Here is a 7,947-nt window from a genome sequence, read left to right as displayed (position 1 = left end):
AACTTAAAAATAATTACTCCTGAGGACCAAGATGGAAATGGTAGATAGAAGAGGTTTCATTTATTACTCTATGCTCTTTTATATTTTTTAGTATTTTCATTGATAATTGATCATTTAAAATCATAATTTAAATAATAATAAACATGATATATTTTGGATTTTTAGAAAGCTATTAAAGACCATCTTCATCCTCTCTAATTTGAAGGCATCTTTATTAACATCTCATTTGCCCAGGTGGGTAAGAGAATATGAACAGAAGTGCTTGCCCTTCTCTCTCCTGCGTAGAGGGCATGGAGTAGTTCTCCTGGAACACTCCCTGTTTCCTCACGGGTTTCATGGTGGTGCCAAAGCAGGAGCTTGACCCCAGAGAAGCCATAACTTATCAATAATAATTCATTTAAAAAGCTCAAATGGGGCTTCCCTGGTGGCGCAGTGGTTGAAAGTCCGCCTGCCGATGCAGGGGACGCGGGTTCGTGCCCCGGTCCGGGAGGATCCCACATGCCACGGAGCGGCTGGGCCCGTGAGCCATGGCCGCTGAGCCTGCGCGTCCGGAGCCTGTGCTCCGCAACGGGAGAGGCCACAGCAGTGAGAGGCCCGCCTACCGCAAAAAAAAAAAAAAAAAAGAAAAAGCTCAAATGAATTATATACCTGCTGTCCAAAATGTTTCCTTATACATTATCTCGTTTTCTCTTCAAAATAATCCTGTGAGACTCTGAAATTTCAAGTATCTTTGACAGCCCCCACAGTGAGTAAATGGAAGTGCCAGGATTTAAATCTACATCTTTCTGGCTTCACAAACCAGTGTCCTACAATGGAAAGAAATTCAAATCGTGAAACAATCAGGAAATTTGAACAGTAAGTAGATATCCATCTAAGTTGGTAACATTTCTGCTGAAATAATCCTTCTTAAAACTCTGTAGTTCTCCTATAACTCTTCTTGAGATTCACTCTATTAGTCAAAATCCACATCTGCAAATCTCTTTGAGGCAAGTGTTTCTCTACCTTGGGCTTCTGCTGAAACTGCTGGGGGACAATGGCCCCCCAGGTATCTTAGAAACTCAGTTGTTTGACCAAATAATCCTAAAACAAGACCTTTAATCTTTCTGCTAAACTTTCTGCCTCCAGGATCAAATATTTTCCTTCTAGCCCTCACTGGCAGGCTTCTCAAATGCCATCATGATTTTGCTAACAACCTCATCAATATTCTTTTCTTTACATATAATTTCTTCCACACATACATACTGTAATAGTTTAAATTTTCTGTATGGAGAAGTTTCAAGATACAGGGTTTGGTCCATATTACTTTTTTTTTTAAATTTTGCATTGATCAATTGCAATTTTTCATTGATGCGGGTTCAACTCTTCAGCATACGTCCTTTCTTCATAATAAGCTCCTAAATAACTATTCCTGTGACTGAAAAGGGGGAAAATCCTTCAAAATATATCTCCCATAACTGTGAAGGGGGAAGAATCTTCAAAATATAATAGGTGATTTTTCATATATATATAAAATAATACCTTACGTGTCAAGGCTGCCATTGTTTTTTTTAATCAATTTCCTATGGAGTAACATACTGTATTTAGTTTCAAATGGCTTGTTCTAAAGATATTTTCCTCTTCCAGTTTCCCATATTTGTTTGAAGGGGAAGTACAATGATGTAGTGGACGAGTGGGAGCACTGGCGCCAGATGAACCGAGATTAGAATCTCAGCTCTGCTACGTGGGCAATTTTAACGGTGCTCAGCCCCAATTTTCTTTTTTAAATTTTATTTTACTTAAAAAAATTTTTACTGTGGTAAGAACACTGAACATGAGCTTTATCCTCTTCATAGATGTTTTAAGTGTAGAATATAGTATTATTATCTACAGGCACAATGTACAGCAGACATCTAGAACTTATTCATCTTGCATAACTGAAACGTAATTCTACTAAACATTTAAAGAAGAATTAACACCAATCCTTCTAAACTTTTCCAAAAAAAAAAATTGTAGAGGAGGGAACATTTCCAAACTTATTTTATGAAGTTAGCATTACTCTGATACTAAAGCCAAAGACACCACAAGAAAAGAAAACTGCAGGCCAATATCCCTGACGAACATTGATGCAAAAATCCTCAACAAAATACTAGGAAACTGAATTCAACTGCACATTAAAAGGATCATACACCATAACCAAGTGGGACTGATCCCTGGGATGCGTGGATGGCTCAACATATGAAAATCAATTAATGTGATACACCACATTAACAGAATGAAGGATGAAAATCACATGATCATCTCTTCAATATCCCTTAGGCTTTCACTAACAAGCTTCTCAAAGTTCTTACAGCCTCTTCCAACTGCTGCACTTGAAAGCCACTCCCACATTTTTAAATGTTTATTGTGGCGACACCTCACTTCCAGGTACCAAAACCTGTGCTAGTTTTCTATTGCCACATAACAAATTACTCCAAAGCCTAGTGGCTTCAAACCATAGGCGTTTATTATTGCAGAATCTTTGTGGTTCAGGAGTGTGGGAGCAGTTTAGCTGGGTCTTTCTAGTTCCAGGTCTCTCATAAGGTTACAGACAAGATGGCAGCCTGGGATGCAGTCATGTGAAGGCTTGATTAGGGCTGAAAAATCCATCTCTAGTGTGACTCACTCGCATGACTATGGCAGAAGAATTCAGATCCTCATTGAACGTTGGGAGTCTCCATAGGGCTAGGGCTACTTGTGTCCTCAGACATGGAAGTTGGTTTTCCCAGAGCAAGTGATCCAAGATAGCAAGGTGGAAGCCACAGTGTCTTTTATGACCTAGAACTGGAAGTCATATATGACCATGTCCACAATATCCTATTATACAGTTCAGCCCTATTCACAGTCTGAGGACATTAATACCCAGGGTTGAAATACAGGAGACAGAGGTCATTGGGGATCATCAAGGATTTGACTGTAATTTCTCTTATTAGTGTTATATAGTTTTCAGCATTCAAATCTTCACAATATTTTGACAGATTTACCCCAAAGTATTTCGTGTTCATTGATGCCACTGTAAGTTCTAATTTCCAATTGTTTTTTTTTTTGCCACTATATAAAAATACAATTATTTTTTTATTATCCTAGTAACCTGTGCCCTTGTTAGACTCACATATAAGTTCTAGTAGCTTTTTGGTAGATTCTTTAGGATTTTCTTTGTAGACAATCACGTTTCTGTGAATAAAGACAATTTTATTTCTTCCTTTCTAATCTGTATGCTTTTCATTTGTTGGCTTCTTATATAGGCTACGATCTCCAATATAATGTCAAATAGAAGTGATAAGAGTAGACATCCTTGCCTCAAATCCATGCTTGAGAAGAAAGCAGGCAGTCCCTCATCATTAAGTATGACATTATAAGTTTTGCATAGATTCCTTTTATCAGGCTGAAGAAATTCCTTTCTAGTCCTAATTTATTAGATGTTATTATGAATGCTGAATTTTGTCAAATGCTTTTTTCTGAATCTGTTGAGACGATCCTATGGTTGTTCTGGCAAATTGCATTTATTGATTTTTGAATGTTGAACCAAACTTGCATTCCTGGGATAAACCACACTTGGACATGATATGTTATCTTTTCTATATATAGTTAGATTTTGGTTTGATAATAAAAATTTTTTAAATCCATGTTTAGGAGGGATATTGGTCTACAGTTTACTTTCCTTGTAATAACATTTTCTGTTTTTTTTTTAAACCATGGTAAATGATTTAGTTGGGAAGTGTTCCCTTCTCTTCTATTTTTCTGGACCATATATATTTATAGGTGAAATGATACCATCATCTTGGATTTGTTTAAAAATAATTTGGAATGAAGGGAGGGATGAATGTGAATACAGATAAAATGAGATAGGCCAGGAGCTGATAAAGTTTAGCTATAGGTATATTTTCAATATAAAATTGAAAATTTTCAATAATAAAATATTTTCAATAATTTTCAATAATAAAATACTTTCTCTTAGAAATGTGTCCTTTCCACAGTTCTATCCTACTTTCTAGTGAATATGCTAGAGAAAAGGGTGCCCTAAAATTTCAGCAAAGAGTGAAGCAGAAGCCCAGATGCTGAGAGTTCCCAAATCATTTTAAAGACTGTCCTGACCATTAGCATCCAAATGTGTACTAAGAGGAGAGTAGGATAAATCAATTATAGCTTCATTTTAGATGTAGGATTTATGACAGTCTTAATTTCTTGGCTATTCCTCCAACTTACCTTTGAAAAATTCTATCCTGCAATGCAAGGGTTGTCAAACCTTAATGTGCATGAAAATCACCTGGAGGGCTTCTTAAAACACAGATTGTTTAAGGCAGTGAAACTATTCTATGTGATACTGTAATGGTGGATTCATGTCATATATTTGTCAAAACCCATAGAACGTACACCACTAAGAATGAACCTAATGTGAACTAGGGACTTTGGGTGATCATGATGTGTCAATGCAGTTTCATCAGCTATAACACATGTACCACTCTGGCGGGGGATGATGTTGAATATAATTAATCCCCCAACTGTAACTATCAACATCTCCCACCAGAGGCTGTATTGGTGGACAGGGGGTATGTGGGAACTCTGTACTTTCTGCCCAGTTTTTGTTTTGTTTTGTTTTTTGTGGTATGCAAGCCTCTCACTGCTGTGGCCTCTCCCGTTGCGGAGCACAGGCTCCGGACGCGCAGGCCCAGCGGCCACAGCCCACGGGCCCAGCTGCTCCGCGGCATGTGGGATCCTCCCGGACTGGGGCACGAACCCTCGTCCCCTGCATCGGCAGGCGGACTCTCAACCGCTGTGCCACCAGGGAAGCCCTCTGCCCAGTTTTTAGGTGAAGCTAAAACTGCTCTAAAAAAACAAAGTCTAATTAAAAATCAACAACAAAGACACAGGTTGTTAGACTCCATCCTCGGAGTTTCTCATGCAGTAGATGTGGGGTAGAGCTGAAAAATCTGCATGTCTAACAAGTGCCCGGGTGATAATGATGACGTTGATCCAACAACCATGAGAGAACTTCTGCTTTAATATAAAGCCTCAGATTTCAGAAATTCCAGCTTTCTCACAATGTACATCCAGGATCCAATCCAAATAGAATATTATTTAGTTCACAAGCTACACTGACTCTCAATTCTGTTTGTATCACTTTGGCAAACTTTGTTTGAATACCAACCATGTACCAGGTCTTCTGCTAGCCTCTGGAGATACAAGGACAAGGATACATATTAATGCATAGTCCCTGACATTGAAGGTTTTATAGTCTGATGTCCTTATCTTTAATCCTGTTTATTAATTTTATAGAATACTTTGTTTAATTTTTATCTAAGCTGTTTCATTTGTAGTAGATTATTTTTACATTTGTTGTGGTAAACTAAATTAACAGTTGAGTTCAGCTGGTAGTATAAAATATTACAGGGTTTTTTTCTACATCTTGGTCTTATAGTCCAAGGGCTCCTAAGCTTCTCCCAGAAGAGACCTTAGAAATCATTTTATTCATTCGCCCACACCCATTTTACAGTTGAGGAAACAGAAGCCCAGAAAGATGTGACAACTTTCCCAGGGTCACCAAGGTAGTAAGTGACAGAGCTAGAACTAAATCCAAGTCATTGGACGCTGAATATGGTAATCTTCCCATGACATCTGGCCTCGTGACTTAAATTCCAACAACAAGGAAAATTATGGATTCCCATATCTAGGAAATAATTCACAAATTTCAGTGGAATTTCATGATTACATTAAATTATTGATGATCTTTGTGAACTAAAGGAGACAATGTGGGGAGAAAAAGAAGAAAGACTGGAGTAGTGGTGGTCATTGTCATGATGGCATTAGTAGTTGCAGTAAAGTGTAGCAGTAATAGATGACTTCCTATGTGCTGTGTACTGTGACTTTCTTAGAACGTTCACTCTTCTCAATAACCCCATAAGATATGTACAATTATTACACCCATTTTACAGATGAGGAAACTGAAGCACAAAGAAGAATAGTAGTTTGCCCGAAGAGACATGGCATTTGCACTAAATTCTGTCCAATGGCCTTGAATATAATTAATCCCCCAACTGTAACTAAATTCTGCTAAGAAGAAAATTTAAGTAAGATTTAACCACTGTATAAAGTTTCATAGTTCTTCAAAGCCCCCAATCCCTCTTGGAGAGCTTAACAACCTTCCAAGACTGAACCAGGAAGAAATAGAAAATATAAACAGACAAATCACAAGCACTGAAATTCAGACCATGATTAAAAATCTTCCAACAAACAAAAGCCCAGGACCAGATGGCTTCACAGGCGAATTCTATCAAACATTTAGAGAAGAGCTAACACCTGTCCTTCTCAAACTCTTCCAAAATATAGCAGAGGGAGGAACACTCCCAAACTCATTCTATGAGGCCACCATCACCCTGATACCAAAACCAGACAAAGATGTCACAAAGAAAGAAAACTACAGGCTTATATCACTGATGAACATAGATGCAAAAATCCTCAACAAAATACTAGCAAACAGAATCCAACAGCACATTAAAAGGATCATACACCATGATCAAGTGGGGTGTATCCCAGGAATGCAAGGATTCTTCAATATATGCAAATAAATCAATGTGATAAACCATATTAACAAATTGAAGGAGAAAAACCATATGATCAGCTCAATAGATGCAGAAAAAGATTTTGACAAAATTCAACACCTATTTAAAAAAAACCCTACAGAAAGTAGGCATAGAGGGAACTTACCTCAACATAATAAAGGCCATATATGACAAACCCAGAGCCAACATCATTCTCAATGGTGAAAAACTGAAACCATTTTCTCTAAGATCGGGAACAAGACAAGGTTGTCCACTCTCACCACTATTATTCAACATAGTTTTGGAAGTTTTAGCCACAGCAATCAGAGAAGAAAAAGAAAGAAAAGGAATCCGAATTGGAAAAGAAGTACAGCTGTCACTGTTTGCAGATGACATGATACTATACATAGAGAATCCTAAAGATGCTACAAGAAGACTGATAGAGCTAATCAATGACTTTGGTAAAGTAGCAGGATACAAAATTAATGCACAGAAATCTCTTGCATTCCTATACACTAATGATGAAAAATCAGAAAGTGAAATTAAGAAAACACTCCCATTTACCACTGCAACAAAAAGAATATAATACCTAGGAATAAACCTACCTAAGGAGACAAAAGACCTGTATGCCAAAAACTATAAGACACTGATGGAAGAAATTAAAGATGATACAAAGAGATGGAGAGATATACCATGTTCTTGGATTGGAAGAATCAACATTGTGAAAATGACTATACTACCCAAAGCAATCTACAGATTCAGTGCAATCCCTATCAAACTACCAATGGCATTTTTCACAGAACTAGAACAAAAAATTTCACAATTTGTATGGAAACACAGAAGACCCCGAATAGCCAAAGCAATCTTGAGAAACAAAAACAGAGCTGGAGGAATCAGGCTCCCTGACTTCAGACAAAGCTACAGTAATCAAGACAGTATGGTACTGGCACAAAAACAGAAATATAGATCAATGGAACAAGGTAGAAAGCCCAGAGATAAACCCACGCACATATGGTCAACTTATTTTTGATAAAGGATATACAATGGAGAAAAGACAGCCTCTTCAATAAGTGGTGCTGGGAAAACTGGACTACATGTACAAGAATGAAATTAGAACACTCCCTAACACCAGACACAAAAATAAACTCAAAATGGATTAAAGACCTAAATGTAAGGCCAGAGACTATAAAACTCTTTAGAGGAAAACACAGGCAGAACACTCTATGACATAAATCACAGCAAGATCCTTTTTGACCCACCTCCTAGAGAAATGGAAATAAAAACAAAAATAAACAAATGGGACCTAATGAAACTTAAAAGGTTTTGCACAGCAAAGGAAAACATAAACAAGATGAAAAGACAACCCTCAGAATGGGAGAAAATATTTACAAAT

The sequence above is a fragment of the Mesoplodon bidens genome, assembly GCF_964165515.1.
Source record: "Mesoplodon bidens genome assembly, chromosome: 1".
Classification (NCBI taxonomy): Eukaryota; Metazoa; Chordata; class Mammalia; order Artiodactyla; family Ziphiidae; genus Mesoplodon; species Mesoplodon bidens.
This window is presented reverse-complemented; position numbering follows the sequence as displayed.